We start from the raw sequence: 18,167 nt of genomic DNA, 5'->3' as shown, positions 1-18,167 counted from the left end.
CCTCCTCCTATTCAACCCAAGCAGATGCTACTCCTCTGAATTTACCAGGAGATTCCTGTTTCAAATCCATGCATGCAAAGCTGCTGTTTATTTCCTTCTTTACAGCCTTTAGAGACACGGAAGCAGCAGGTGTTTCCCAGCCATATTTTCCTGTCTGTGTGAGAATAGGGAGCAATTATGCCCCAGGTAGCAGCAGTCCCTCTGTGCCCGGGTACCCACACTTTGCCACATCGCTCTCATAACCATCACTGTAGTCACTCCTCCCCCTCCCACCTTATTCTCCTCTCTTTCCTCCCCACTTTATTTTCCCCCTGCTCCTCCTCCTCTTTTGTGACCCCCCCCACCATCTGCTCCTCCTTCTGACCCCCTCTCTTTCCCCTCTCCATGCTTCCTTATCCTTTGCTGAGTTGCTAGCTCTGCACAGGCCCAGTCTCTCTAATCAGATGAAGCAGCAGGATTATCTCTCTCCCTCCCTCCCAGGCTCCATTTTGTTTCTTCTTTAGTCGTGGGGGGGGGGGAAGGAAGGGGTAGGAAGAGGCGTCACCTGTAGAAGCAAAGGAAACTGCATCCCTTAATCCCTTCTCCATTTGTTTTGATGGTCTTCACTCCCCACTCCTCTCTCCCCCCGCATACACCTTGTTACCAACAGGAGGAGGAGCAATCTGAGTTTTCAGAGGAAACCTAAACTCTCCTGGCTTTGATTTTCTCATTTAATTACTGAGCATCTTTTGAAATCCTCCCCCACCCAGGTAACCTGGACTGGCAAGCTGGATGTAAAATCTCTCTGAGTAGGGGGAAGGTAAGGACCACAGGAGATACATGTTCTCTTATTTTCTTCTAATACAATGAGATCTTTTCATTTTAAAGGCATGTCTTGGAGAATAACAAAGCAAATTGTATGGAAGTGAGAGGAGCTGCAGAGAGACAGACCCAGAGTTCTGTGAGTATTGTGCTGGGTGGAGGCTGATGATAGCTGGACTCTGAGAGGGAGACCTAAAATCCGGTGATTAAAACTGAAATAATAATTAATCTGCAGAGTTTTATTTTTTCCTAAAAAGAGAGGAGGACCTCTCAAAGGTGGCATTTGTTTTGAGTTTTAAACAGATCTCATCCAGCTCTGCAAAAGGCGATTCTCTTTCCATGCCAAATGCCTGAAAGATTTCATTAAAATGTGTGTCTGTTTGTCCTTTAATCTCTGTGTGTTCTATGGTATTTTGTAGAGATTTTAAAAGAATATAAATACATTAGGTGTTTCTCCCCTGAACCCTTTGGATTGTAGGGATGCTCAGCTGCTGTATCCAACTCTCTCGTGTGTGTTTTACTTTTATGGTACCAAAAAAGTTCTACTAAAAGGAAGAGGAGATAACTCGTATAGTAGTTTTACTAACTCTTATTTCTTGGGTGTTTTTGCTGTAATATTCCATCAGAGAACAACCTTCCCAGCACTGTACCACGTGGTCATCCCATACATTTTTGAAGCTGTCAGCAAATTAGTGCACAACAGCAAATGCAACCTGAAAAAAATCACTGCTCCACACTTGCATTATACCATTGTTTTAAATGATGTTATCGGCTTTATTTTCTCTGTTGCTGCCCTATGTACAGGATCCATCATGGCTTCAGTGGTATCTTTTGTCTTCAGCTGTTTAGAATGACTGACTAAAAATTTGCTCTGAGCTGAAACCTGGTTTTCAAAAGTCTCAACCCAAGTACAAATTGATTTAACAAAACTCAAATGGGGGGCAATTATTTTGCTGTGTTGAAGTCCGAGACTGCAATAGGGAATTGTGTTTTGTGTGCATTATCTAGCTCATGAAGTCCCATGTTAAAATTAAAAACTTATACTCAGTGCATTTTATGGATTAGGGGAAAGAAATGAAGAGAAACAAGCAGGTTATTTTTATGTAGTGGCTTGTACACATGAAATATTGACTGGGAAGAGAGAGTCATTGTATAAGAACTTATTTTTTTTAAACATGGGGAGGTACACAAACAAGGCAGAACATATAAATACAAAAAAAAATCTATTTGTCAATAATCTATGTATTAAACAAAGTAATCATTTGATGCAAAACACCAGTTGCTGTATTGTGCCTACCTGCAAAGGTGATGGTTGAGGTCCTGAGCCTGTGAACACTTAGGCATAAACTTAACTTTAAGCACTTGTTTAATCCCATTGGAAGTTAATCATGCGGGCAAACATTTTCAGGATTAGGGCAATAGTTTGCCTAATGCTCAAAGACCTCTGCAATAAGACAGAACAGGATTTAAGAAGTGTCTTTTTAATTTTTATTTTTTAAGTTCTGGCTTTTGTTGACTTTTTTAAGCTGTAGTGTTCTGTGTGTTCTTTTCATTAAGATGTATTTTGTTACTACTCTCAGGGGAATTGTAGTTAAAATTTAATTTTTTATTTGATAATTGCATACAAACACTTAAACATTAAGAGCAATCACTTGTTCATAATGTCCTTGGGCTTTTTATTTGTGCTTATTAATAAGATTATTCATTCATTAGATAATGGTGCCAGGTTAAAGCATCAGAAATATATTTACTCTTTTTACAGTAAGCTAAGTTTTTGTTTTCAAATAATCAAAATCAATTTGAAAAATAAGAGCTGGGGGGAGAGGAGAGCTATGATAAAATAGCACAAATCAGGTGTAGCTTTAAAATGTCCAGAGGAGCAGAGCCATTTGGTGCATTAATGAGATGATGTTACACCTGTCTGCATGCTGGGTTAGTTCTGTACAGAACAGCAAAGGGTTTCCTCCTCTTTCCCTTTCTGATAACTCCTTTTTTTTTTTTTAACCTAAACAGGTTGCGTTCTTAGCTGCCGTTCCCTGTCATTAGAATCTTAAAAACAAAACCTCTTATAGTCACATGTAAAGTATCGCTTTAATCTACTACAGCAGGGAGATTCCAGAGTTAAAGCTGAAACTTTAGTCTAAGGCCACCTTCTTGTGCTTGAACATTACAAAATGTTATATAGTACATGGCATGAGAGATCCCTCAATGCACGGAGACATCTTCCAATAATTACAAACAGCAGGGTGAATTGAAGATACTATGTTAAGTCTTAACTCTGTTTTGTTTTCCCCTGGTTTTTATTGGTTTAAGGGATACATTTGAATTAAAAATTGTATTTTTATTTGTGGTTTGTTTTGTTTTTTTGTCACAAGGTCAGTGTAATTGTAAGAAGTCAGAGGAAAAACTGTTTCTTTTTTTCAGTTTGCTTGGTGCATTTGACCACAGTATGTGTATAGTCAATTTTATTTTTTCTTATACAGTCAGTTTCCTCCATTGTGTGAGTGCTTTGCACAGCAGTAAGGGACACTAAAATAGAAAAAGACGTGATTGTAAAACTACGAAAATTGGCAGGTGGACTTTGCAAGGTAGAAATGTGGACTTAGATATTATGCTGATGCTCACTCTAGAAAACCATACGATAATAAATAGTGCCTGACACTGCCTTCAACTTCATATTTTTAAAATTGATTTGAGTTCATGTGGACAGTCTCCCTTGAAGTTAGATCTTGAGTATGTATGGAGGCTGGGGTTTAATATTTTTCCATATAATAGAGTGAAACATGTCACTAATCTTATGTAGCTGTCCTCATGTAGATTCACAGTGAAGCTATTATGATGTATACTGTAAAGGTGTATGTATAAATCTTGCATCCATTACAGCAAATCTGTGCCAGTTATGTGAAAGGGGCTTTTGTTTTTTCCTGGTAGCTCAGCTGTTTTACTTAATTTTCAAATTCTGAAAGGTTTGAATCCCCAATGAACTCTAAATATTAATTTTGTTTTTTACAAGAGTCATTTCAGTGACAAGCTATATTTTTAACAAGAAAATTGTCTAAAACCAACAACCATTTATTTTACACTTCTGTGACCTCAACTGTTTTTGAGAACAAGGGGAGGGATATGTTGAAGGGGCAGTGGAGTGAAAAGATGTTAAACCATTCTCCAGCTGAGAACGTTGATGCCATAATTCTTATGGATGAGTTAAAACTACTAAATTAATCTAATATAGAAACGCTTTATGGGTGCAGCTATAAGCAAAGAATTACCTCGGAAGAATGTTTTCAATTTGTTTTTAAATTGCTAGATCTTACAGAAATTCCATTCAGAAAGAGCTCCTTCAGCAACAGAAACATCTATTAATTAAACTAAAGCCATGTTGTGAACCTGTTTTGAGTAATCCCTTACTCAATTAGGAAATGGGACTAGGAACAAGCTAAGTGTAGATGAGGTTGACACCAGCAGACATCTCAGCCTGAGCAATGCTATGAGCCTACTCATTAACTATTAGTGCTTTGGTTCTGCATTGAAAAGGGACTGTAAAAATAGCACCTTCTTACTCAACCAGTAGTTTCTTTGTGTGTATTTAAAGTCACATCTGCTCAGACAGATGGCGTTACTCCTGTTTGTGCTGTGGTGCTAACAGCACAGAGGAATGAGCTGGATTCTTTCTCCTTGTGCAAAATGTTTACCAATTAAACTCCAGTGAGTCTACACCTGTGTAATCAACTGAATGGAATGGGGCTGAATGGATGTAAATAAGGCCTTAATTTGGCCTGCAGAATCTTTTACTATCAGTAACGCATGGTAGTGAAAGAACCTAGTTTGCCCATGTCGAATTAGTAGGGATCAGATCTTTTTACTTATCAGCTAAGCAAATTTTGATCTGGAAAACAGATGGTAAATGTGCAACCCCACCATGATATTTTTTGTTATGTTTAAAATGGCACCCTATTCTAAAAGATTTCTTTGCTCATCACTTTCTGCAAAACATGTGTCTAACTAGGGTAAGGTGAATGTACTGTATCTTCAGTGTATTTTTTAAATTCTGCCAGAGAAGATCTTTCCTATTTGTGGCCTTCTTCCTGTTCTTTAGTTCTTAAAACAGTTGCTTTCAAAGAGAGGTTTTGATACCTGATATACAATGTTGTGGTATCCCGAATGTTGTCTTGCTGAATTATTTGGACTATGATCACACTGAAGTCCATAATATAATGGAAGTAACAAACTATATGGTTTTGGGGTGTTCCTGACAAATTGGGAAGACACACTAAGACTTTACTGTTTTTGTGTGCGTTGACTTGATCTTAATGTAGAATGTAGGGGGAAATTCCTCTTGTTAATGCTTTATCTAGTGGTTTGTTGTCTTAACCCTTTCAACAAGTGGTGCAAGTTCTACCAACAAAAGAAAAAAAATTAACTTATGATACAAAATGTTAGTAACCCATGTATAGATTCATGAATGGCAAACATGCCATTGTCCAAATGTTGGGCAAAGGCCCAAAATTAAGGAGACAAGAAAATACTAGTTCAAATATCTTAAAATCAAAAGAATTGCGATAGTGGAATAGACCAGTTATTCTCTGGATCAGTATCTTGTCTCCAGCAGTGCTTAATAGAAGTTGCTTCAGATGGTCATCTATAGTTATTTGATATAATAAAGGTGGGCAAGGTATCTTCTTTTACCCAAGCTGATGTTAGTTTTGAAATGTTTAATCTTCATGAGCTGGAATGAATTTCTTTAGGGCTCATAACACTTTCTATCATTATGCTTCAAAATTTGCTTTTCTGATGTTAATAACAGATGGTAATAAAGAAGTGGGCGATTCTGTAACTGACTGAGCAGTCAGTTGAGAGAAGCCATTGTCTTCAGATCAGCCAAGCAGTGGGGAAGCACACCTGTTCCCACAGAATGGGAGATATATTTATTCCTGAAAATACAGTAGCTTCTCCTCAGAATTTTAGACATCCTGTGAACAATGCTGATACCATGTTTGCAAATTATGGTCTCCAGTTGTTGCCACAACTTGAGGTTTAGGCTTTTTTGGCGCTCTTGGTTGATTGCAGACAGTCTTTTGTAGGATCTTTTGAGAATGGACACTCTTCCATCCCACGGCTTCAGCTAAATGCTCCAGTACAAACATTTTTTTCATCCCTTCCTCTCTGTGTCCTGGGAGAACAGATTAATCGTTCTTGTCTCTGAAAATGGTCCACAGTGACTGCCCAAATAAATCTAATTACAAGAACTCAAAGTAATCATAAGTAAGAGGCATAAAATACCTACTCTGTTCGGATATGTACACCATCTGATGGGGTCAAATTGTTGTAGTTATAGTTGAGTTAAGCCAAAGAGTAAAAGCTTTATGTTCTTAGGAGCTCAAATGAGCCTTAGGGCTTCTCTACATTACAAAATTAAGTCAACTTAAGTTGACATACAGCCACTGCACTAATTACAGCGGGTGGTTCAAGTCCATACATGCTCCTTCTGTCGGCAGTGTGCATCCTCACCAGGAGCGCGTCCATGACTGAAGTGGGACACGGACAGCTTGAGCCCGGCCTGGTTGACAGCTTGGGCTGTAAGTGCTAGGGAGGGGTGGAGGTGGGGCCCCAGCTGTCAGCCCCGCTCAGGGCTGACAGCCAACAGGTGATGTAAGTAATGCAGTGTCTACACGGACCCTGCGTTGCCCTAACTACATTGACCTAAGCACTATGCCTCTCATGGAGGTGGAGTTATTGTATCGATGTAGTGAGTGACTTACATCTTGCAGCATAGACACTTACATAGTTAGGTCAACGTAAGTCTCTGAGGCTGCTGGGATTTATTTCTTGGACTTTAGTTGTGCCTCTCTGTGGTGGATCTTGTAGTTATGCTGTAGGCTCACTTCGGTGTTTAGGTATGAATATCCTGCATCATCCCATTCTAGCCACAAGTCATCATCTTTGGCAACACTGATGATACTTTCTCACTCCCAATATCTCTGAGTGAGGTTATCACCTGTTTATTTGCTAATATGATAACTGTTGCACCCAATATATAATTAAACAAAATTTCTAGATGGAAAGTCTTTCTGTCCTGTTCCCCCTCCTCCCCATTCCACTTCATGTGACCCACAACATTTCAGAGGAACAAATCCTTTGTATGATACTTCACATTAATTGAGTAGACTAAACTGTATTTACATAACTATTCTTGTTACTCCTTTTCAAACCAGTTTAACCTTCTCTTGCACAGATGCATGCTCACTTCTCCCCTCTGGGCAGAGATTGCTCAGTCTCTGCCAGTGCAAAGACGTACTGCTTTTGCCATGCTATTGGTACTCATGAAGAGTTTAGCATACTAGAATAAAAACTAGTAAGTGAGTGAATCTCTATAGGTAAGTCTCCAGATTCTGATGATTTTTCACAGCTCTGTTCTTATGGACATAAATTCAGCATGACTCAAATTATGATAAAATATTACATCATAGTTCACCCCTTGTACCAGTGTGTGTGTTCGTGGTAAACCCTTGCATACTTGAGCAGGAGTGCTACATGTCACCACATGAGGATATAGCTATGAAATAGGGTGCAAGCAGCATAAAACTGACCTATAGGCAAGTATAATTATGACCTATAGCAAACAGATCCTGCCTCTGGTTTATTTGCTGGAACAAGATTATTCCAGTACAGATAAAAGTTGTTGTTTTTTTAAAGTCAGTCCCAGCAGTAAGTAAAATGCTTATTCTGTGGCATCTGATGGGAAAGGCATTTGAAGACAACTGGTTTTTATACTGGCACTTTCTTATTGGAGAAATTGTCATCTATGGTGAAACAATGTTACTGTTCAACTAATCATTGCTTTATCTATTCGAAATCCTTTGGATTAACCACTCTGACCTAACACTGGGAGTCTGAGGAAGTGGATAGGTCTGCACTGATGCTGGTAAGGAGTGAATAGAATGTAACCATTTCTGATAAGGTAGTTTTCTGTGAATGTGGCAGAAAGTTCATTATACTGAAGAAACTAACTAATTATTTCAAGCAACATCCTTCTTTTAAAAAGGTAAAAAGATTTTTTTCCTAACATCCTTCATCCAAGGATTTCAAAGTGCTTTGCAAGCATAAATTAAGCCTTGCAAAACCCCTGTGATGTATTTTTCTTATCCCCATGTTACAGATAGGTAAGCTGAGTCTCACAGAGAGGGGGTGACTTGTTCAAGGTCACACAGTGAGTCAGTGATCCAGACATGGAGATAGAAACCAGTAGTCCTGGTTCCCAGTTCCTTTCTGCAATCACTGCACATTCCTCACCCCTTTTCATAATTTTAAAATCTATTTTCTTTTTGCTCCATGTTGCTGCTTAGAGTAACTTTAAGTAACTTTTGGAACCTCAAAGTCTAAATGGGTACAGACTGTGGTATAGGAAGTAGAGAAGGAAAATATGAGAGCCAGGGAGAGAGAGAGAACCTATTGGGGTATTTAGTCCACCTGCCACCTATAATACTGATGACACTGGGTTTATGAAAGAGACAGAACTGTCTTCATCCATAAGAAGATAAAGAGAGCTTCCCCACTGATCTGTTCGGTGGGGCATCTTTCAAGCATGTGAGCATTGGCTTCCCTGGGTGTGTGGAGAAATTCTGGGGTCACCACCCATTTCTTTCCTTTATATTTCCAGTGTCATTGCTGCTACCACCCACCGCAATTTATAAAAACAACTGCCGTCCTTCTGCCAAGCATGATATCATGTGAGCATCTCCAAGGACTACTGTCACTGGAATGTGTGGCAAAGAGCTCTAAATGTATAGAACGCCAGGCACACTGTTGTCCCTTAGTCTGACACCTTATTGTTGTCCTGTTCAAGCTCAGCTAGCCAAAGAAATCTTAGTCCTGAAGTTAATGTTGAACTTGGGACTTTGATAGATCATGACATTAGGCCAGATCAAATTAATTTCTTTCCATTTTAACTGTTGCTGTTAAACTTCCAAACTAGCAGCAAAACAAAAAAACAAAACAAACAGGAAAAAAAAAACCCTGCAAGAATATCAGAGTATTTTAAAGCAAGTATAATATTAATTTACAAGTGCATATAAATATTTCAGTCATCTAACCTCTTGGAGTGGAGTGGGCTAGGTATGCAAGACATGGGTGGTTGCATGCAGCCTTCTGTAAACAAATTACTTTAGTTTGGCTTCCTGCTTTCTTCGTTACACTAGCAGCAGCAAATCATGGCTTTTATTGTTTTTATTTCTATTGATTTCCTGTGTGCATGGAGCAGCCCTGCAGACAATCTCAAAACATAGGTCCCTGACTCAGAGTTTTCAGGTCCCCAATCCTGCAGGGACTGAGATGGGTGGATCGTTGTGTCTGCACAGAGTTCAGTTGTAGTCAGTAGGTGCAGGGGTTGAGCTATGTGGTTCTCTTTTTGGGACTGGGGACTGTGGCCCTGACCTTGCAATGGGGTTTACCGAGGTGGAGCTCATCAGAGGCTCCAAGCCCAGAGTTCAAACTTACATCAATGCCAGCCTGGAAAGACTGGGGTGGGGTTTGTGAAGGACAAGGGTTACAAACTTTGTTGATGCCTTTCACTTTTAATTTGCATTTGTCTGTACATTTTTGCTGTGCTATATTTTTGATGGTTGACTTTGATTTTAAGTTGGATTTTAAGTAGCACCCAGTGTTAAGGAGTTGTAATTTATTTTTTGAATCATTCTGCATTGTGGTTGGGAAGCCAGGTATTGGTCACTGTCATGTTTGTGCATTAAAGAGTTGAAGTCCTTAAGAAACAGCAAAATGCTATACCCACAAAGACTATTGTTTGCTGACATTTAGCTGAATATAAGTTGCACGATATTCCTACTTAAATAAATGTGGCAATTAGATTAAGTCTCTGCTCTGTATAACTTTAGTCTGTTGTTACAGTCTAGAGACCGTATGTTAATGTGTAAATTCTGCAGACAGCAGAGCTTTCACTGTGAGTATAGTACTAGGTCATCTCACTTCTCACAATATTTGATGTTTTTCTTAAAGCCTCATCTACTGAAATCAGCTTATTACATGAGCATCTAGCTTTCATTTTAAAAAAGCTTTTAGCCTTCATGGTTGTGGAGAAAAGCTTGAAAACATGAACCCTAAATGCTCTGACGACGGGAGGCAAATTAAAAGCATGCAACTTTTATTGGATTTCAGAATAATCAGATTTAAAATATATCATGGTTTTTTTGAGACCTGACTCATGATTTTTGGCAGTTGGCAGTGCTCCAGGATGTGGTGTGTGTGGGAATGTATGTATGCGTGCGGATGGAGGGGACATAAAGGGCAGAATGTATTGGTCATATCCGTGTGTAGTAAACCCGCAGGTGAGTACTGCAGGCCATCCCTGGATTCATGAGCAGAGGTCAGGCAAGATGGTCAAATGTCTGTACACTAATTTATCACATGAATACCATCTCCATTTGTGTGATTTTGCTTTGAGCACATAAACTATGGACATATGGAACTTGTCTTTGTGATTTGATTGCATTTTTTATTAACTCAGTAAATATAGAAACCCATTCATTTTTTCCACAAAATAGCTATTTTCATGTTATTGTCATTGCAAGGTAATATTATAAGCAGGGTTTCCCTGATATGTCATTGTTTTGGGGAGTCAGTGAGAGGAGAGAGCCCCTTGCTGGAGCTTTGAGTATTCCCAGACACTTCCTCACTTGATACAGAGTTTCTCAGGCACTCCTGCTTCTTCCTTTGACTCCCTGTCAGTGGGTAAGTGAGATGTCTGTCTGATATTCCACACCTTAGCCAGGCTGAGGAACAGGAGGGTAGTGTTGGAAATCAAAGGAAGCTTGCTTGGAGTTAACCATTGTATAGCTGATAAGAAGTAACAGATGCAGCTGATCAGCTTACTTATATGTATATGGAGTGTATACGATCTAGGCTTTTGTATTGCACTCATCGAGTGCCTGTATAACATTCTTGCTATGTGCAAAGAACTCTAATGTGGGGCACACTTGTTTTTTCTTGCACTCCCATTATGATCTCCTTATTTTAATTGCTTAATCCGCCCAGCTCTAAAATAAGGAAATGTCAGATATTTGAAAAAGGAAAGCTCTTTAGACATTTAAGTATAGTAGTTTTCCCTCATGGGTGACTACAACAGAACTCTGTAATGAAGATGCACTCTGCACTTCTAGTATTGATGTACGGTATTCCCTCCCCCATCCCACCATGCAGTCTGTAACTGATCACAACTGCTGCTGCTTGGATTGCAATGAAAGTCCTTGAACGTTTGCCATATGCTATCATTAATAACAACTGTAGCCTCTCTCAGGCCATTCTTCCTGAGCAGTATGTCAGGGAATTTGCAGGTTACATTCAGGGTGTCTGTAATAGGCTTAAATAGAGTTAAGAACCTAGATATAGCAGCCTTCTACTGGAATAAATCTTATAAGTAAATTAAAATCACGCTGCCATCTTGGTATAAAACATACGTACATCTGTCCTGGTGTTAAAGAAGAATTCAGTGCCCTGAAGTTGTAGTGCTGTGAATGTTCTGCTGACAGACTTTATGAAGCCTTTCATGAGGTAGTTTAATAAATGCTGACACAAACTAGAATCAAGATTTTAAAAACAAAGTCGTAATTTTTAGGTGCCCAACTTGAGACGCCTTAACAGGGCCTGATTTTCTGAAATTCCTGAGCACCCAACCTCTAAAAATCAGGCCCCGTTCAGTTGTCTCCTGTTGGAGACCCAAAATTATTAATCATTTTGAGACTCTTGGCCTAGGTCTATTATAGAACTCTTTCTTTTAATTTCACTGGTATATAGTCTGCATTTGTGGCAAGGGTGGTTCTACTTTGAACAGATTTACTCTGTAATCAGAGGCTGAATTTGAAGGCATGGAGCAAAATTTTACAAGAATCCATTGCTGTGAGATCTTCATAAAATACTGCCTTCCTGCCTGACTTTAAGAATAGCTGGAGGAGAGGAACGTGCATTACAAGCATAATACCCACAACCAATGCTGTCTGGGTTTCTTATAATAGGGTTGTCGGCTCTGCCATCATTATTCTTTCTCTAATTATGTGCATTATAGCCAGTTTGTGTGTTGAATATTACATTTATGTAGAATAAGTAATCCATAAAAAGTTATTGATATAGAATATGGACAGTAATCAATAGGGATACTGGAAATGTGCAGGAATTTTTACAAGATGGTGGTGAATCTGTAATGCACTCTCTCCTTGCCTCTTGCCAAGTTCTGCAGAGAATTCATAATGTACATATTTAATCTGTTTTTGAGAACTTAATGTTAGCACCACACATTTCCAATTTACAGAGCAACGAGTTTAAAAATGAGCACAGCTAACCATCAGTCACTTTAGCGTGACATAACTAGCTAAATAAAGCTGCTGCAGATTTCTAGATGACAATATTGTTTCACTTGTTTCACAAGGCCTCCTTCACCTACTGGAGGAAATGCAAACATCCATACATCTCTCGTCAGCATACCCCTTCCATATATACTAGTATCAAACCTTTATATTGTACTGTATTTTTTGTATAAGTCACAATGTACAAAAATTTTTTTTTCTGTTTCTCTCCTATTTATCACATCTCTCCATCCATAAAGAGAGGCTCTCTTAGTATCAGCTATCCATCTGTATGGTATCTTGGGATAACTAAGGGAGGGAATTTCCAAAGTGCACAGTGTTGACCTAACTCTTGTCTCTGGAAGTTGTGGTAAAAATCTCCGCTTCAGTCGCTGCAGCATTAGTCCAACACTGAGCTCTTTTAAAACTCCTGTCCCAAAATGCAATAAAGGCAGCTTAGAAATGATCTAAAATAGCTTTTCTATGTATGTTGTGTTCTAAAAAGTCCAGTATCTTATGTGTGTTTTTTCCCAAGCCCCCAAACAAATCTCATTCTATTAGCAAAGAAAGATTCTTGGCTTTCTGTTGGTGGGAAGAACGAGGAGTACTTGTGGCACCTTAGAGACTAACAAATTTATTTGAGCATAAGCTTTCATGGGCTAAAGCCCACTTCATCAGGTGGAAAGTTCCTGTTTCTAATCCTGATAGTTTTGTTCTCAGAGTGGGTCAATATCTGAAAGACAAATAAGTGACCCTGTACTAATGACAATAGAGGGCTGTATGTTATCTGTTTGAGTGAGTACTTCTGTTTGAAATGTGTTCTGTTAACATGTTAACCTCAACCCCCACATGGCATCTGTACCTCGGTACAGAGTCAAAACTGGGTTTTTTGCATCTCGTGCACTATCAACATAATAAAGGTGCTGTGGTCAAATTAAACGTTTAGTAACATTGGTGCAGCTTTACTGACTTCAGTACGGTTTCACAGGTGTAACTGATTATAACTTAGAAAACAATAGTGTTGACCTTTTAAATGGAAAAGAATGTTTAGTTCTCTTCGCTATGTCGGTTCTGCAATGCCTACAAGAGTAAAGAGAGCAGTCAGAGCTCAGTACGTGAGCTGTGTGTATTGGCAGTCAGATTTTTTGAGTAAGATGGTGCTGTTTGGATATAGTCATTCTTCAGAATTGCACTTTAAACCCTTACTCTAGAACTGAATTTGACTTGTTTAGTATCAATTTAATTTGGAGGAATAAATCCATATTTTGGTAGGGGAGGGGGCAATGAAAAGTTTTAGGGACAGATTTTATAAAAAAATTGTTAGAAGCTTGTTAAAAAATTGTTAGAATGCTATAGAATTGTTAGAATGCTATAGACTTCATGATTAGATCTGGAATATTTTCTGACAGAGATGGACTAGGGGACAAAGTACAGGTGAAGCAACCAAATGTTCATGATGAATGCAATTTATCCCAAGGTTATCACTAGCATAGAAGTGTATGTGTAGAGAGAGAGAGCAAGATATATATTCAGTCTTAATACCGTTTAGAAACTTAGTACAAAATATTTGGATCCCCATAATCAAATGTTTCAGTGTGAAATGCAGAGAACATGGATTAAAAGTGGTACAATTTCTGGAGAGCTCTTTCAAGATTACTACCATCTGGTGAGAATTGTGTGTCTCACCCATTTTTGTGGCAGGAAATGGTACACATAGTGCATTTTCACAGAGGATAGTAGAATTCTGTTTCATGGTAAGTTCTGCAGAATTCAATGAGTCAGGTAATCATTCAAATTCCTTTTCACAGGTATAAGAGATTATTTATTTAATTTGTGTAATGTGATGTTTCATGCCAATTGTGGCTGTTGCACAGACTTGGTACAGGAATGATGGGATTGCGAAGCCAAGTAACTGAAAATAATCATTGTTCTTTGGGCTGGAGAGTATTTTTCAAGGTTACATTCTAAAATCAAATCAAATCCAGATCTGAAATCAGCTACTGTAACAAATCTGTGTGTATATGCTGTATAGAGCATTAGACATTTTGTTATTTACATATTCAATTAGTTAGAAGGATGCTGTTGGGTTGACTTAAAGCTCAAAATATAGAGTGTATTTTTAAAAGAATAATTTCCATTGCTTAAAGTATATTCCAGTAAAATTGGTTGTATTTTGTCTAGACCTAAATATTTTCCTGCAGCATTTAGCCATTCAAATAGTACTACACAGTGTTCATGAGAACCAGAAAATGAAAATAAGTCTCTTTAATTATACAAACTGAGTAAGATGAAAAAATAAACTGAATCAGTGGTTTGTTTTTTTTTTTTTTTTAAATTTCACTTTTATCATCTAACGTGCAATTAGTGGCACACACAAATCTATTATTAGTTCAGATTTTAACAAGATAGTGTCCCTTTCTTAAAAGTGCCATGGCAATAAGTGGATGAAACATAGGGTAAATCACATTTTGGGTGGGCTTTCTAAATCATGAACTTAGCAAATAAATTTTCCTTTAGGCCCCAATCTTGCAAACAGTAATTCACATGTTTAACATCACCGGTGTGTGTAGAATCAATGATGTCAACAACTGCATGACAATGAAGCACCGATGCAAGTCTTTATACAATTGCAGCTTAATTTCTGTTTTAGTTCCTCTACAATGTGCACAATAATATTTCCCTATCTCACAGGGCTGTTGTGAGGTGTCCAGATATCATATGTGACAGGGTCGGGCCAGATGTCTACAGGAGAGTGATAGAAGGCAGATATATTAGCCCCAGGTTAAGCAGGTCCCTTTTCCCTGGGTAAGGTAACAGGGGCAGTTCCAGAACAATCAAGAGCTAGCTGGAACCCATTAAGTCAGACAGGCTAATTAGTACACCTGGAACCAATTAAGAAGCTGCTAGAATCAATTAAGGCAAGCTAACCAGGGCACCTGGTTTAAAAAAGACCTCACTTCAGTCAGTAAGGGGCACACAAGGAGCTGAGAGTGAGAGGGTGTGCTGCTGGAGGACTGAGGAGTCCAAACACTATCTGGCATCAGGAGGAAGGTCTTGTGGTGAGGATACAGAAAGTGTTGGGAGGAGGCCATGGGGAAGTAGCTCAGGGAGTTGTAGCTGTCACACAGGTGTTACATGAAACACTATAAACAGCTGTGATCCACAGGGCCCTGGGCTGGAACCCGGAGTAGAGGGCGGGCCTGGGTTCCCCCGATTCCGTCAACTCCCTATTGGATACAAGAGGAGTTGACCTGGACTGTGGGTCCCACCAGAGGGGAAGGTCCCTGGCCTGTCCCACGACCCACTAGGTGGACCAGCAGGGACTGTGGGGATTGTTCTCCTTCCTTTTCCCCATGCTGGCCAGTGATGAGGTTAGCTGAGTGAACAGCACGTTTGAGCCACTAGCAAAAGTGGCCAAACTGAGGGCTGCCGTGAATCTCTGAGGAAAGCAAATCCGCTAATAAGCGCAGGATCCACCAAGGCAGAGGAGGAACTTTGTTACACGTAGTGACAAGCATCCCAGAAGAGTCTATTTAATGTCTTTAACAATGCAATATATGAATTGCGACACAGCAGTTTTTCAAGGGAGAAGAGTACTAACTACTCAAAGAGCTATTAAGCTCTGATACTAAAACTTTTGTGCTATTTATAAACAGACGAGAGTTTAGAAACTGGTTTGTTCTCCATTACCACAGTTCTGAGGGTGCTAATAGGCACTTGGCTGCTAGGATGAAGGGGCTATAAAAGCAACTAAATCAACAAATATTGTATGTCATATATTTTCTCTTTATTGACTTCGTTTGAAGTTGGGCATGTGCAGGGAGTGCAGAGTTGGGACCCACTGATGCAGTGTCATCTTCCCAGATAAGCAGACAAACAGCACCTGCTGCTCCTCATAGCTTTCCAAAGCCATAGCAAGCTGAAAATTGCTCTTACTGATTTTCACTCCTACTACTAGAACACCCTGCCGGAGGCAGGAAAACTGACAAGAATCAGGTCAGTTTCATGCTAATAATGCTTGTGAAAACTCTGAAGAGCTGCTGAAGCAAACACTGGGTAAGAAAATTGGAAAAAGTAGCACCATGGGAAGAATCTCTTCCTCTTCCCCACCAGCTTGGGGGCACTTGGTTTCTCACCTGGCTGTTGCCCCTGGACAGTGACCCTGTAAGTGAGGGACAAGGAAAAGATACACTATCATCTGTTATGGAAAAGATAATGTGTAGTGAAGCCAGGAAAGGAGTGGAGCTATAACAAAAGCAATTGAGGGGTAGTAATAAGTAGGGCTGGTTTAATAGTATTGAGTAAATTGATGCGGACACAGCGGCAGAATGAAGACCGATAGATACACGCACGGAATTAAGTGGTAACCCACAACTTTTATTAAACTTCTTTTAGCACAAGGAAGGTGTGCTACCTGCTCACTACCCACGCTTGCCTATGCTAGGCATTTAATTGGTTCCAGTGTAGGTTTTACAGGGCTCCTTACCATATAACCCATAACTGGTGCTAGGGCTACAGGGCTCCTTAATATATAACCCACAATGTGGGGTAAGCTCTCCTCAGCCTACCCCCCAGGACTCAGCTCTCTCTGAAACCTACCTAGCACCCCTCCCTCCACGAGGGGGACAGAGGGTGTAGCAGGATAGGGGACCTCGGCCCACGAGGGCCACAAGGTCTTACCCACGGCCCATCACCAAATTCCAGAGCCACCCAGAAGGGGGGCAAATGGGGCAATTTGCCCCGGGCCCCGCAGGGACCCCCACGAGAGTTTTCAGGGGCCCCCCACGAGAGTTTTCGGCAGCACACCCGGAGTGAAGGACCCACCACTGAAGTCCCGCCGACACTTCTTCCGCTCCAGGTCTTCGGCAAAGTGCTCCGAAGACCCGGAGCGGAAGGACCCCTGCCGCTGAAGTCCCCAGGCCCCCTGAATCCTCTGGGCAGCCCTGCCAAAATCCCAGATCTTTTATCTCTGAGAACTGTTCATTTTATTCTCTCAACCACACTGGAAACTGGCTGCAAGTTGTAACGAATAAGTAACACCACCCCTGTTAGGTAACATGTGTTCCTACTTAACCCCCTGTTGCTTGCAGATGCTGTGTAGAAGGCAAAAAAACTCCCTGGTCCTCCGCCAATTTGGCCCGAGAAAAAATTCCTTCCTGACCCCCTGAACAGATGATTGGCTAGACCCACAGCATCTGTCAGGCCAAGTTCTCATTCCTAGTTTGGGTGGGTAGGGTGGGCTGCTGGAATGGAGCTGAAAGAGGCTCCACATGGCCCCTGTGCTGGGCTAAAATTTGGGAGCTTGGGAATGCTGGCCAGTCAGCACCCCTCTCACCCTGCTGGCCAATGGGTGCCAGAGACCACATGTGAGGCTATTGTTCCTTGGCAAGTGCCTCTCTCCATCACTACTGGGAATGTCCCCCTTTCACCTCTGGCCCCATCAGTTTCCCCTACCTGTTGATGCGGTTGGGTGGCATTTTTTAATGGATCTCACTGGTATTCATCCAGCGTTGTAACTGCTCAAATAATTCTTGGTGAATATACTATATGACACATATATGTAAAAACTCACTGACAAATATATTTTACTGTTATTTGGTAAGCCCGAGTGATAAATTATGTTTTAAAAAAATTAAACTGAAAATTGATCGGCAAGATTCTAGTTAAGCAATAGCAAATGAAACACAAATATTTAATTTATTTAAATTACAGATGTACATGGCTTGGGGTGCATGGGGATACAGGCATTTTGTACTTTGCTGAGTAGGATTATCCTGGAGCTAGTAGGTGTCAGGTACCTGATTCAAACCATGGAAGAAAGACAAAGTTTTGTCTTCATCAGAATTATCACTTGCAAAATGAATAGTACTAAAAAGTCTATGTAGAAAGATTATTGCTGGTATTGTGCATATGTAATGCCACTTGCTTTGAAAACTTGATCCAGATGCCAACATGGTTTTATGGATTGTTTTGCATTTTATCCATTTACATTCTGTTTTCAAAATTGTAATTGAAAGC

At 40.0% G+C, this 18,167-nt stretch overlaps 1 protein-coding gene across 2 annotated transcripts in view; it reads left to right on the top strand.

The window, feature by feature from the left end:
• Nucleotides 1-386: 386 nt before the first annotated feature.
• Nucleotides 387-18,167, top strand: part of GPRIN2 (G protein regulated inducer of neurite outgrowth 2) — a 28,011-nt gene continuing 10,230 nt past the window's right edge. Inside the window, exon 1 of one of the 2 annotated variants that reach the window (XM_048858846.2) lies at nucleotides 387-799. The gene's annotated coding sequence lies outside the window, so the exon portion shown is untranslated. The other variant, XM_075130802.1, reaches the window with a different exon arrangement.

The sequence above is a fragment of the Caretta caretta genome, chromosome 7 (genome assembly GCF_965140235.1).
Source record: "Caretta caretta isolate rCarCar2 chromosome 7, rCarCar1.hap1, whole genome shotgun sequence".
Classification (NCBI taxonomy): domain Eukaryota; kingdom Metazoa; phylum Chordata; order Testudines; family Cheloniidae; genus Caretta; species Caretta caretta.
Note: the sequence above shows the minus strand (reverse complement) of the source record. Positions and strands in the feature narration are given on the sequence as shown.